Source organism: Lissotriton vulgaris, chromosome 5, assembly GCF_964263255.1.
Source record: "Lissotriton vulgaris chromosome 5, aLisVul1.2, whole genome shotgun sequence".
Classification (NCBI taxonomy): domain Eukaryota; kingdom Metazoa; phylum Chordata; class Amphibia; order Caudata; family Salamandridae; genus Lissotriton; species Lissotriton vulgaris.
In genome coordinates, this window is record NC_141693.1 from 1,440,076,755 (window position 1) to 1,440,090,893 (window position 14,139).

The window sequence follows — 14,139 nt, forward strand, 5'->3', positions numbered from 1 at the left end:
CCCACAGGGTACCCGGGGATGCCACCGACCCCTTATTGGTATTAAAGTATTGGGTAAGCTCTTTCCCAATCTCTTTCTTAAAATCTTTATCTTGAAGAAACCAGGCATCCAGACTCCATGTTTGGTGGGCTACAGGAGGGGGGACCCTAAACTAAGGAGTACCGGGGAATGGTCGGAAATGCCTCTAGGGAGGATACGGACATCGATAATCAATGACCAATCCAGCGCGGGTACAAAGATCGCATCTATGCGGGCCTGGGTGTGGTGGGCCGCGGATGTGTGCGTGAATTGGATGCTGCCCAGGTGCCAAGTGCGAAAGTCAGGGAAGTTAACACCCCCATTGGATTTTGTCTTACGAAGAAGAGATAAGGATATTCTAGCTTTTTTATTTTTCCAAATAAATGTGGTGTGGAAAGGCAAGAGTCAATCTTCTTAAAATAGGAAGATGGAATATGAATAAGAAGCATAGAGATAGTATGTAGTAAATGTAAAATATATGTAAATTGATACTTGTATAGCGCACTACTCACCCGCAAGGGTCTCAAGACGCTTGTACGAAAACCGCTGTGGAACCCATCCTGGATTTCCCTGTGAGGCATCCACTCCTGGGCACCCCCAAGGTGGAGGCCAAGCATCCTTAGCGTTGTGGGGGCTGTTGTGGAGATTAAGCAAGCTATTGCCCAGAGTTGCAGAGTGGGACTCCATGATTGGAATAGGCACCGAGGCGAGAATTATCAGGTCCGTGGAATTTTGAGCCCAAGACCCGCAGAGGTAGGGAATTGAACCCTGGTCCCGGGCTAGACCTCTGCATCAGGGTCTGCTGCTCTAATCATTGAGCCACACTTCTCCACACTCCACACATAGTAAGATGGGGTGATCAGCATCTTAATAGAGACTAATCGACCCCACCAAGAAAGAAAGAGAGGATTCCAGGAAGAAAATAACTTATCAATAAGAGATAAGACCGCAGCCATATTCAATTTAACCAAAGAAGAAAGAGGGTTAGAGAACCATATTCCTAACTATTTAATTTTAGATCTGTTCCAAGAGAATCTGGTAGAAGAGAAGGAGTGTTAAGTGCATAGTTTCGTGAGAGGAAGAATTTATGTTTTATCTGAATTAATCTTGTAACCAGAGACCAGTGAAAATGAAGAGAATTCATGCATCAAAGGAGAAATAGATACATCAGGGTTAGATATAAAAAGTAAAATGCTGTTTGCATAAGCAGAAACGTTTAGATATTGATCACCATAAGAAAAAACGGATATAGAGTCATTATTATGAATAAATGATAAAAAAAGGCTCAAGGGCTAGAATAAATAAAAGAGGGGAAAGAGGACAGCCTTGACGGACACCACATTGTCAAGGAAAGTAGGAGGATACACAACTATTAACTAGTATTGATGCTCTAGGGGCAGAATATAAAAAGGAAATAAGAGAAATTATCTTGGGTCCGAAGCCATGCCACTTCGAAGATTCAAATAAAAAGGACCAATTTACCCTATCAAATGGTTTTTCAGCATTGACAGAGATAGCTGCTAGGGAGGAGGATAGAGAGGGAACCCTACTTAAGACATTAAGAAAGAGACTAGGGTTATCCGAAGTTAATCTACCCATGACAAATCAACACTGCTCCTTACCAACCATTAGAGGTTCTATTTCTTTTTATTTGGAATCCATAGCAGCAAAATACATAAAGACATCCATCACTAATTATTACAAACCATAACACAAAACATGGTCCTGCATGATATACCATTACATCAAAATAACTTAAAACATAACAAATTTAATTTGGCCATACCACATTATCCTTCCATTTAATCTCACAAGGCCCCCCAAACCTGTAGCCCCAGTTTTCTTTTTCTATGTCCTTTAATACCATATAGACTGTATTCCATATTAAAAACATTAAACAACTTGGCACACCACATTTCGAAAGAAGGAACCTCTTGCTGTAGCCAAAAGAACGCTATTGATATCTGTGCCACCGCCGTAGCCTTAAATATTAAGTAGTGGTATTTTTACATTGGGTTCCCCAGGCACAATTCTTCCCCAATCCCTAACAGTACCTGTGATTTCTGACAGCAATCTCTTTATAGATCCTATCCAAGAGTTTAGAGCAGTACAGGCATAAAAAACATGGAGAATATCTGCACTATCTGCTCTGCACCGTAAAGATTTTCCATCATGCTGGCCCCCCTCTTCATAATCTTGGCAGGAGTATGGTACAAATTAAATTGCATTTTGTAATGTTGATGCTACTAAGGTAGTGGGACTGTAGTGGGACTGTTGTGGTTGAAATATCGCCTACCTAGCGCTAGCTGCTGACTCACAAGATCGCTGTTTTTAAAAATATTAATTTCATTTTGCGCCAGCCATTTTAAATATTCCTTGCTGTTACCTGATCACACGCCATTTGCTCGCTAGACCCCTCCCCTGGTCTTCTTCCCTGGTCCACCCTGTTTGAGTGAAGGGAAGAGCTTGTTTCCGGGTGGTCGGCACTCTAGTGTTGCTGCGGGGACTTCTACAAATGGTCCCAGAAAGCGGAGCGCGCAGCGGACGCTACTAAGGTAGTGGGACTGTTGTGGTTGAAATATCGCCTACCTAGCACTAGCTGCTGACTCACAAGATCGCTGTTTTAAAAAATATTAATTTCATTTTACACCAGTCATTTTAAATTATCCTTGCTGTTACCTGATCACTCGCCATTTACTCCTTAGACCCCTCCCCCGGTCTTCTTCCTTGGTCCACCGCGGGCTCCTATCCCTTTTGAGTGAAGGGCTTGCGTCCGGGTGGTCGGCGGTCTAGTGTTGCTGCGGGGACTTCTACAAATGGACCCAGAAGGCGGAGCGCTCAGCAGACGCGACTAAGGTAGTGGGACTGTTGTGGTTGAAATATCGCCTACCTAGCGCTATTTGATGGCTCATAAGATTGCTGTTTTAAAAAATATTAATTTTATTTTGCGCCAGTCATTTTAAATATTCCTTGCTGTCACCTGATCACTCGCCATTTGCTCGCTAGACCCCTCCCCCGGTCTTCTTCCCCGGTCCACCGCAGGCTCCTATCCCGTTTGAGTGGAGGGAAGGGCTTGTTTCTGGATGGTCGGCGCTCTAGTGTTGCTGCGGGGACTTCTACAAATGATCCCAGAAGGCGGAGCGTGCAGCGGACGCGACTAAGGTAGTGGGAGTGTTGTGGTTGAAATATCGCCTACCTAGCGCTATTTGATGGCTCACAAGATGGCTGTTTTTAAAAATATTAATTTCATTTTGCGCCAGTCATTTTAAATATTCCTTGCTGTTACCTGTACACTCGCCATTTGCTCGCTACACCCCTCCCCCTGTCTTCTTCCCCGCTCCACCGCGGGCTCCTATCCTGTTTGAGTGGAGGAAAGGGCTTGCTTCCGGGTGGTCGGCGCTCTAGTGTTGCTGCTGGGACTTCTATAAATGGTACCAGAAGGCTGAGCGCGCAGCGGACGCGCACAGCTGGGACGACGGCGGCACGCCAGAGTCTGCGCCCGTCTGCGCCCGTCTGCTCCAGGACGATGCCAGATGCCAGAGATTCTGGCCTTATTGCTACAGAATATTATCCCTCCTCATGAATTAATTACACCAGACTAGATCTCCTTAGTCTACAGCCTACCGTATCTTTAGGCAGTGTCTCAGGCACATGGCCATGCATGGAAGGGCCTTTTTCCTGCTGACACTATCGGTTTCAAGCCTCCCTTACCCACCCTGACCACCCAGATCTTTCTCTTATGCCCTCTGTTAAATCTACTCAGAGAGGGTGGAAAAAGTTGCTGGGCAATATTCGCTCTCTGCCCAAGCACTCTACTGAAGTCTGGGACTTAATTTCTTCAGTTAAGCCGGAACTGGGCTTCCTTACCGAAACCTGGCTTAAGCCCCACTCAGTCCCGGCCATCACCCTGGGTATCCCGGAAGGTTTTAAAATTATTAGATTGGACAGATCACTCAAAACTGGGGGTGGTATTGCCATTATCTATAAAAATGGCATCAATATCTCGGTCCTAGACCAACACAGTTCGGCCACCATAGAAGTTTTGGTGTTTAGAGTTGATGCCCCCACTCATGCCCATTGGAAAGGTGCACTGGTTTACCGCCCCCCGGGGCCTGTAAATAATATTTCCCTGCAACTAGTTGAATTGTTGGCTCCTCACCTCATTTCGGGTAACAACTTTTTGTTACTCTGCGATTTTAATGTTCATAGTGAATGCAAAGATAACTTGGATGCACAGACTCTCCTGACTGATATGTCTCTTCTAGGACTAGTTCAGCATAATGAAGGCCATACACACACAGCGGGTCATGCTTTGGATTTAATCTTTTCGAACTCTACAGAAATTAAATGTGACCCTCCCAGACAGGTGAATTGGTCTGATCATTCTATCATCGAATTTCATATGCATGATCTAACTATGCCCAAATATTGGACCCAGGCTACATCTTATTGGTGAAGACAGTAGCACAAGGTCTCAGCGGATATTTTTCAAAATGTATTCATAGCCCCTCAGTTCAATGCTGCTGATAGTACTGAAAAAGCTCTATCCATATTCAACTTGGCTGTTACTAAGGCGATTGATCAGATAGCCCCTATTAAAGTATGTAGGAATCACCCTAATCAACGCCAGGAAGCATGGTTCACAGACCAGCTGCGCACACAAAAGCAAGCATGTAGAAAGCTAGAAAGATTCTGAAGTTCCACACATACCGAACAGGATAGAACCCAATACTATTGTTCTTTGACTAACTACCATAAGAACATAGGATCAGCATGAAAAATGCATATATCATTACAATTGATACAGGCCGGAAACTCATCAAAAATGCTTTACCAAATTTTACAATCTATCACCAAACCTAAGGCATTTGAAAGCTTAGAGGCACCATCTCAAAAGATGTGTGATGAGATCTCATCCTATTTTTCCCATAAAATAGAGGTGATATATGATAAAATCTTAATGACAGGAACGTTGGCGAGTAATACAGTATTCTCTCACACCCCTAATCTAGTTAATTCTGTGCTGCTCAGCAATTTTCCTGCCATTACTACAACTGAGGTTGAGACTTTGATGTGCCAGATCAAATCTGGATCTCCGTCTGCATATATCCCAGCCAAAACCATCCCCCTACTGGCCACACAACTCGGCCCCATAGTGCAGTCCATGGTAAACCTGTCCCTCACTGAGGGCATTGTGCCGCAGGAATGGAAGGTGGCCCAGGTGAGACCCATTCAAAAGAATTCCAGCATTCCATGGACAGAGCTGTCTAACCTCCGCCCCATCTCACTTCTTCCATACCAGAGCAAATTGACTGAAAAATATGTTAACACGCACCTGTCAAACTTTATCGAACAAACTGGTTGTCTTGATCCCTCCCAATCCGGGTTCAGGCCCAGGTACAGCACTGAATCCGCACTTTTCTCAGTGACTGACAACATCAGACTGTCCCTTGATAAGGGAAATTCTATGATTCTGGTGCTGTTGGACCTATCTGCGGCATTCGACACAGTTTCCCACAACATCATGCTCAAAAGATTGGAAGAGGTGGGACTAAGATGGTCAGCTCTGTCATGGATGAGGAGCTTTTTTGTCTGGTCGCTCGCAAAGTGTAAGCCTCGGTCCCTATTGCTCCACTCCCATGAAACTGACCAAAGGGGTGCCACATGGCTCCTGTCTGAGCCCTACATTATTTAATATCTATGTTGCCCCTTTGGCCAGTCTCCTAAGGACCTTCGGGTTCATTCCAGTTTATTATGCAGATGACACACAGCTCCTTTTTCCATTCAGCAAACTTACTACCACGGTCCAATAGGCATTCTCTTATGGAATGTGAGCTGTGTCCCAGTGGATGGTAAACAACTTCCTGCAATGCAATGTAGGGAAAACAGAAGTGATGCTGTTCGGTGATGCTCCTCTTATGTGGACCCCGGAATGGTGGCCTTCAGATCTGGGCCCAAATCTCGTCCCTAAATCAGTTGTAAAAAACTTAGGAATCGGATTAGACCAGGCCCTTAGCCTAAAAGAACAAGTGACACAGACTGCTGGTTCATGCTTCCACATAATCGGAATGCTCCGGAGGGTCTTTCCATTACTTCCAGACTCTACCCGGAAAACTTTTGTCAAGGCTTTAGTCATCAGTCGCCTGGACTATTGTAACGGGCTCCTGATCTCAGCTAATGACTCCCTACTAAGCAGACTGCAAATCGTCCAAAATACTGCAGCTAGATTGGTCCAGAATGCACCTCCTAGGTCACCTTTGCGCCCTCTACTAGTGAAGCTCCACTGGCTGCTCATCCGCCAACGGATCAGGTTTACAGTCTGCAGCATTGTCCACAAAGCACTCCACGATCTGGGCCCATCCTATCTGGCCGACAAATTTATTCCCTGCACTCCTTCGCGCGCCCTGCGTTCCAGCAGTAAAAATCTTCTTGAAGTACCTATTATTAAGAGGACAAGATTGGGAGGGAAGGCCCTCTCTTACCTCGGTCCTTGCCGCTGGAACGAACTTCCTGACTCTCTCAGACTCTGTTCAGAACATACGACATTTAGGAAATTTCTAAAGACTCTTGTTTCTCACTTATTAACTCCGCCAGTTCCTACTCTCCTTAGCGCCCGCTCAAGCGCAGAGATACTCCTTTGGGAGTCGATTCTAGCGCTATACAAACCCAAAAATAAATAAATAAATAAATAAATAAATTAGCTGCCATTAGAATCCTCCCAAACAAATCAATCGATTTCTCCAAAAGATCGTTCAGAGTGTCCGCACCTCCGTTTCTTTCTCAGGCCCATCCTATTGATCAGGGGGTTCCCCAAGGCTCAGCTCTGAGCCCGGCATTGTTTAATCTTTATATCCAACCTTTGGCAGCGGTCGCCAGGCAATAGGATCTTGTGATGGTCTCATATGCCGACGATACGCAGCTGGTTGTTGCCTAGTCAGAAGGATCCTTCCCTAATTCCTCTAGGTTCAGAGGTGGGATGGCGGCAGTGGCTCTATGGATGGCTTCCAATCATCTGCAACTCAATGCCAACAAAACCAAGGTTTTTCTGGTTTTGAGCGAGCAGTGGTGGCCAACTGTTTTGGGTGTAACCCCCAAGCCAAAGACTTTGATGAAAAGCCTCGGGGTGTGGATGGACTCATCCCTTAGTTTCCAAGACCATACTAGGAAAGTTGCTGCGCCTTCTGAAATTGTTTGACCCCACTACACCTCAGCTGGTTATACAGGCTACTATCCTTTCACGCCTCAGTTATTCCAGCTCTCTTTTACTTGGGGCAAATAAGGCCGAAATATGTCGGATGCAACGCGTCCGAAATGCCGCTGCCCGAGCTTTGGTAGGCCTTCTGCGAGTCTGTTCGGCTGCTGATACCATCCGAAAGCTACAATGGCTCCCCATGGAGAAACAGATTCAATTCAAGGCACTGTGCCTCTCTTTCAAGATTGTGAAATTTGCTAGTCCCAGTCTGTTGAGGAATTTGCTCACTCTGTATGTTCCCACGCGCAGGCTGCGGTCAGCAGGGCAGTAGTTGGTTGCTATTCCGCGAGTTAAGCGCGGCCACGCAGGAGGTTGTTACTTTCGCTATCTGGCAGCTAGGCTGTGGAATTCTTTGAAGGAACAGACCCGTGGCATGGACTGTGTACTTGCTTTCAGGAAAGCTGTTAAAACTTTCCTCTTTCCTCTAGCCTAATTTAAGATACTTCTGACAGCTACTTGATTTTATGTTCACTGTGCGTATCTCACCTCATAGCTGCAAGCACTCTTTGCTGGGGCAGCTGTGCATTATACAAGCTGCATTAACATTAACATAACATTAACATTAACATTAACAATGAGATTGCGGGGTTTCCCAACCAGGTTCCCCATTTAGTATTATACTTTTCCAAGTCATCTGCCTCTAACAGTGTTTTATATATTACCCCAATATTTCCCTGCCGTCTAATGATTTCTACAATTTTAAAAGTTATAGTACGAATTGGATGTTTTCCCAAAAAATCCCTTACTTGCAAAAGTACAAAATTGGGTTAAAGATAAATGAAATTTCTCTGCCAGCACTTAGAACGAATATAAACTCCCATCCACCTGATACATATCGCCAAGTCGGATAATGGCCTTCTACCTCCAGGTTGCGGCCACATAATCCCAGAAGATCAATGGTAGCATTCCAGTGCCATCAATGGGTGTTTAAACAGAGAGAGCAGGAATCTTAAAGCTTCTCCGAACTATGTTCCAAACTTTGAACACAGCATTTAGCACTTTAAAGCGGGTTCTTTTGAAATAGCTCCCATCCCATCTCTTAAACAAAAAATGCTTCACCTCGGGACCCAGAATCATCTGGTAGAATAAAGGGGCTTCAGCCGCATTGCTAACCTCTTCCCTGGTCAACAAAATACGTGCATTTTCCAGAATGCAGGTATAATTATAAAAAGCAAAATCAGGTACAGACCACCCTCTTCTTTCTTAAGAGAGGGTCATATATCGAGCAGCTCTTCGAGGTTTCCCTGGGGCCCGCATGTATCTAGCACAGAGTGATTGTAAATATTGAATTTATTTGCCTGGTAACTCCAAAGGCACTGCCCTAAAAAAATACATGACCCGGGGCAAAACATTCATCTTCAATACATTGGCTCTGCCAACTAATGACAAATGCAAATTCTCCCACCTTTCAAGTCACCTTTTTACTCCCACGATAATATCGCCCCAATTGACCTCTACAATCTCTTTTACAGAGCTGCGTATCTTCTTACCCAAATATGTGTCTTCACTAACCACTCTAGAATCATTATCCATTACGTGGCTTGTACATGAAATTTGGGTTTTGCCTGTGTTTAATTTATATCCAGATGCCACCCCGAATTTCTTGGAGGTAATGATTGCAATGTCATCGGCGTATGCCATAACACAAAACTGATCTTTTCGTACTGTAAAAGGTATAATCTTTTTAATCTGTTCTAACATAATTATAAAGGGGTTAATGTACAATGCCAATAGAAGGGGTGAGCACGGGCACCCTTGTCGTGTACCTCTAGAAATCGCGATCGTTTCACAAAAGCACCCCATTGAGCATATTTTCGCCATGGGGAGGTGGTATAGGGCATGTAAAGTTGGAATATATCCTAAGCCACTCCATAAAAATTTCCAAGACACGGTCTAATGCTTTTTTAGCATCGCGTAAAATCAGCCCCAATTCTCTACCTGTGCTGTATCAAAGAGAATCACTACTCTGTTCACATGATCTACCATCCCCCTTCTTGATATAAAACCATGATGTTTTAAGGATACTAGAGGTGTTATAACTTTTGTCAGCAGTATGGCCAAGATCTTTGCATAAATGTTACCATCGCAGTTACGAAGGGAAATTGGATGGTAGGACCCGGGTACCTCAGACGGCTTCCCTTTTTCTTAAAAATACAGATATTGGCGTCAGCCAGAAATCGCAGTATCTCCCTTTTTGTGCCACTTAAAATACCTTAGGCATTTCAAATTTAACGTCTTGGAAGAAGGTGTTAAAAATTTCCAGCAGCAGTTTATTTGGTCCTGCAGCTTTTCCTACTGAAAGGATACTAATAGCCTGTTCTAATTACCCAAGCGTAACAGGCTCATCAAGCATCTCGGCATCCGCCTGACCCAATTGGCCCCACAATGAGGCTGGAAGTCTGAGATCCATCAAAGAACACCCCATGTCCTTTCCTGTATATAAGTCTGTATAGTTATCAAAGAAAACTTTGAGGATTTCCTGGGGGTCAAACACCATGACCCCGGCCGCATTTTTAATCTCAGTTATTCTTTTCCGAACAAAGAATAACTGGGGTCAAAAAGAGGTTCTAAACGTACAGCAAGTAATTTAGCAAAAATTGGACAATAGGTTTTACAAAACATAGGATCTCAGCCTTCTTTATGTATCAAACAAATCATAGCTTCTTGGAAGGTACTGTAAGTCTGACAAGAAAGAAAAAAAGAATGAAAAAGATCTAAAAGCTTAGGAGTAATAAATTGGAAAAATGTAAATAAAATTCTACTGAAAGTTTTGCTTTTCTTTAGAACTGTTAGAACATTGGAAATTTTCTTTAAGGGATAGATCTGTTTCAAGTGCAGAAAAATTAAGATGGCCAGTAGAGGGGGCAGGAAAACTATTGAGATAAGAGTGAATAAGAGGATTAGAAGGAGGGGAATCTGGGGTGTACAATTCTTGATAAAATGACTTAAATTCCTTAAGAATGTCCTGATCTTTATGAACAAGATTTCCATCTGAGCAATAAATAGAGTCAATTAAAGTACGATCTTTCTGAGATTTAAGGAAATTAGCCAAAAGTTTGTCAGATTTATTATGTCCTTCGTAACATCTAACAATACTTCGGATAAGGCATTATCCGTGAAAATTTTATTATAGCTCAGTTTGGCATGAATAAGATCTTGTAATATAGAGTCTCATCTGGAAATTGACTGACATGGAGGTGTACAATTTGTGTTTCTGGGCTTTACTATTTGCTAGTTCATCTTTGTATTGTTGTTGTTGAAGAAAACATTTCTTTTTTTTTAAACAAAGTCTATAGTAAAACCCCTAGCAGAAGCTTTAAAAGAATCCAATAATATGTGGGGAGGAGTAATATGTGCATTGTTAAGTTCAGCAAAGGAAGTAAAAGAAGAAGAGAAAAGCAGATCGAGCAATAGGGAATTATTAAAACACCAACTGGAGGATTTAGGATGAGGAGGGAGCAAATCAAAGTCAGTCACACTGTCATGATTCCCATTCCTCGCCTTCCTCACCTGCACTACATGCACATACATGCAGGCGTGGTTCTCCCACTCTTAAAACCCACCCCTGTCCCGTGCAACCAGCACGCTAAGAATATGTTTGTGTATGATGGTTTAATATACTGAATGTATTTGGTTACTGTGATTCATGCTTTTGTTGATACATGTCTATTGTATTGGTACAGTATTTATTCATGGTGCCATTTCTTTTTACTAAATACTTTGTAATCTTTGCCCAGTTTGTCGAGTTGAAGAGTCAGGCTGGGGGGGAACATTGAGGTCAGAGAATGGTGGGTATCGAAGCAGAGAAAGTCTGCAGACTTGTGCTCAAGGTAGGAGAAGCTCGGGAAGAGAGCGGAGATGCCGAGCGGAGATGCCGTTTTCAGCGTGCATGCTGGAAAACGGCACGCACGCATTAGGCGCGCTATGCGTCAACCTTCCTTGGGTGTGGCAGGGTGTGGCTCCCCTATAAAAAGCCACACCCACCGTGAACCGGCGCTTTGCCTTCTGTCTTCGCCACCCTGCGGAGGAGTTTCCTGGAGTCACAAGACGACGGCCTTCACGACGGAGTCTGAAGGTCTTCTGCCATCGCGCGCATCATCTGAAAAGAGAAAAAGAAGACTTTAAAACAAAAGCTAAGTTACAGTTTTTCTTCTTGTTTGAATTATTGGCGCCCAACGCAAGCAAGCGACCAGAGAGTAATTGAACTAAAGACTTACCTGGAAAGGATTCAAGTTTCCAATTCTGTAAACATTTCAAGGAAAAGAACTAGTTACAAAAACTTCAGAAGAAGGATTTAGAGACTTTGAGAATTATCAAAGGGAAAGTGTAAATGTTATTTTGTGTTTGCCAATTTGTCTTTTGTTTTAATATGGCACTTATTAGGGAGTGAAGGTGAAGAACGGCATGGTGAGAAGTCAGAGTAAGTGAAAGAAGGTTTAGAGAGAAGTTGTGAATAATACAAACAATTTAGCAAGGCAGTAACTCATCATTCTTCTTTGAATACTGTTACAGAGAATAGATACAGGACGGACAGTCTTCTGCATCATCATTCACCTTGCCCAGTCTACCCCCTTCACGACGACAACACGGACGCGACGCCATACTGCAACCAGTCGCAGGTAGGACTCTTTCAAGCCCAATTAGAACAATAGAGAACCTGTTAGGAAATAATAGACAACACTAGAAATCAGTATTTACAAAAGTTCTCCTTATTGCTTCGCAGGTCGACAATCAAGGAAACAGGTAGCGTCCACGATCCGGCCTACCTCCCTGATTTCTATTTAATTACCTCAGTGTGTTATAACAGTCACTAGGTGTTGCCTAGAATTTGGGGAAGTTGGTCCATAACGTCTCTGCGAAACCATCTACAAGCAACCTACAGGTAAGGGTGCTTGAAACCTTGTCACACAATCAGAGCATGATCAGAAAGGACAATAGGTTCCCTAGAAGAAAAGATAAGCGATTGAGATAAAGATTGAGAAAGAAAGAAATAGTCTAGATGAGATAAAGAATTGCGAAGAGGAGAAAAATGAGAAGTCAATAATATCAGGGTGAGAGCGTCTCCAAGCGTCTACAAGGAGCATTTGGGAAATAGGATCAAGAAATTGTTTATGAGATTTATGAGAAATCAAGCGTACCTGGGACTGGCGGTCAATAAAAGGGTTGACAACTTAAGTGCAATCACCTCCTGGAAAGAAGAGATCATTTCTAAACTGAAAACCTTTTTGTGTAACAATAGGCCAGAAAAAGTAATCTGGTTGAGTAAGGCCAAAAACATTAAATACAATGAAAGAAATATTATTAAAATACAATTTAGCTAGATACCATCTCCCCTCTGTATCAGTCTCTTGCGATACAACCGTACATTTTAATTTTTGGTGACATAAAATTATAAAACCAATTTTTTTTAATGAAGTGGGAGAAACTAAAACTGAACCAACTCAAACTTTTTTCAATTTTAACTCCTCCGGCTCTGTAGATGAGTTTCTTGTAAACATACCGGATCAGGGTTATAGGACGCAAAATGTGATAATATTCTCTGTCTTTTCATTGGGTTAATAAAACCTATCACATTCCAAGAGATTACTCTGAATATAGACGTTTAACAATATATAAAGATCACAGAGTTCAACATTAAAAGTTTAAGTACGAGAAACAAAAAGAGGGAGAGGCGGACAAAAGAGCTTCAAAGGTGTTGAGGAATAGGAAAGAACAACAGAGAAAAAATATGACGAGAATTCCTTTGGAAGAAAAAGTATGTATGCGGAAAAGAGCAGTAACGCCAGGAAGAGGAGGAGGAAGAAGAAAATTAAAAGGGAAGAGGAAGCTGGAGAGAAGAATAAGACTACAAAGAGACAGTACATGTCTAAAATGACGATTTTGTTACATAACTGAACGGGGGACCAAAAGGAAGGATGAGAGACTGCAACGGACATACGAAAACAGCACACCCAACAAAGGGCAACGCACCACATCAGGATGTCAATGCGACATAAACATAAGCAAAGGCGTAAATATGAAGTAGGAGCACAATGGGGCCCAGAAAGACCTGTAATAGGAAATAAAAAGTTATGTTAACAAGAAATGTATTGGAATAAAATAACATATAACAATAACAATAAAAGCATTAACAACTGTATGATCTCAACAAGAGGGACATCAAATTCAAGAGTCCGGAGGAGGGCCAGCAATCTCCATCGAAGCAGTAGAATGCGACAGAATACATTTTCTCAGATCCGCCAGCTCCTCAAAAGTAGAAGTTTTGTTTAAGAAGGTAACCTTAAACAAACATGGATGTAATAATCCATACTGCATGCCTAAGGAATGAAGTACAGGGCAAAGATCAAGAAAATCCTTTTGTCATTTTGCGGTAGCTGACTTGGGCCCAGTCTATGTGCTCATTGAATATTTAATTTGGTCGAAGCAGGAAGGTTCAAGAACTGTGGAAGAAAAGAAGTAAAGTATGCAACAGGGTCATCCCCCTCAAGGCCTTCAGGAAGTCCATAAATGTAGAGGTTATTGCGACGATTTCTATTTTCTAGGTCTTTGGTAGATCTTTTCAGTTGCAGAACCTCTTCCTCCAAAGAGGAAATTCTGAAAGTTGAATCTTGTACATCATTAAGATGATGTTCCAAAAAGTAAGGTGGGAATCCATAGATGACCATTTATTATCTAAGGTCTGTAAACAAGAGTTTGTTTCTATGATGAAAGGTCGAAGGGCATGGATCTCCTCCAAAACAATCTAGTAAGAAACCAGAGATAAGGATTTAGGAGGGGTGGGAGGGTCATGTTTAACCCCTTCACTGTGGGTGAGGGTTGCGGTGCCGTAGATGCCATGGTCGATGTTATAGTGACACTAGAAGAAACCT